Below are 1,324 nucleotides of genomic sequence, written 5' to 3'. Positions count from 1 at the left end.
GAGAGAGAGAGAGAGAGATCGAGAGATCGAGAAACGAACAGCAACAGCGTAGCATCAACTGCACATCAACTTTTACAAGGAGACACGATTTATCCAGCTTTGAGAAGTTTATAAAATCTCACTTGAAACCGAGAGAAGTTTCCACTGCAATCAGAAACCAAGGCATGATGAAATTGAAAGTGTGTCCTGAGTGTTGACTTCATGGTAGCAAGACTTGTAGGTGTTCAGTGGTTTACTGACCTAGAACTACATTAAAGGGAAATCACGTCATCTTTATTACATAATTATAGGATAAAACCATGAAAATATACCATGGGTTATATTCTTCCTATATTTAAACATTGCAATAAATTTTAATATAGATTTAGAGTCATGAGGCGTGTTGTACTGGGTTTCAAGACACAATATTTTTCATTCCCTTGCCTCTAAGAATTTCGGAATGAACCTTTAAGCAAAGAAATAACAATAATACACATTTTCTCTTTAGTTCTCTTACTCGTTGAAGGAAAATAAGCAAAAGATTCCGTCGACTTTCACGAAAAAAAACACGCTACCGGGAGAAAAATTGCTCACTGTTCTGAGGTGTATGCTAACTTTGAGCCATGGAACTTGTTTATTCAGCTTATATTTAACATTTACGGTTCGGTTGAACATTTGTAAGCGCAGCCCGCCTGGCAGATCAAAGGCTAATATCTTTCACAGTCGTTTTACTTGTTCCCACTAAAAGAAGTTTAACATTCCGGGCGCATGCTGATGGCAAGGCAGGAAGCTACAGCGTGTCCAGCTTATGTTTAAATCTGCCCCAGCATTTACTCCTTCTCACAAAACTGGGTTCACAACCACAGTCCCTCCTCCTCCTTTTTTTTTTTTTTTTAAACCGAGGACACAGCCTAGCCTCCGTCCTGAGCCCCAACCCCATCATTTATCTCCAGTGGGCGGTCTCGGTGGAGAGGGACGAGGTTGCTACTACCTGAGGTGTCTAGCCTAGGTAAAACGTCCTACATTTCATCTCTGAAGTCTCTCCCTAAGAAGTACAAAAACGAACAAAGAAACAACAGAATGTGCAATGCAAATTACTGACTACAAACCGCGCTGTTTATTTCTTGTTGGGAGCTAATGTGCGCTTGATTGCCATTCAAACTGAAAGAAAGACCCCTTCAACCTACATTGTATTTGAGGTCTGAATGAAGAGATTAATTCGTTGTTTTATTGCTTACAATTTAACATATTTTCACTGGACTGCAGTGCTGGCGACTGTAAGTTAAAACCTACTTCCTCCTGCTATCCCTACGCAACTCCTTCCACTACGCACCCTCCTCCTCCT

The sequence above is a fragment of the Aplysia californica genome, unplaced genomic scaffold (assembly GCF_000002075.1).
Source record: "Aplysia californica isolate F4 #8 unplaced genomic scaffold, AplCal3.0 scaffold00286, whole genome shotgun sequence".
Taxonomy (NCBI): domain Eukaryota; kingdom Metazoa; phylum Mollusca; class Gastropoda; order Aplysiida; family Aplysiidae; genus Aplysia; species Aplysia californica.
Note: the sequence above shows the minus strand (reverse complement) of the source record.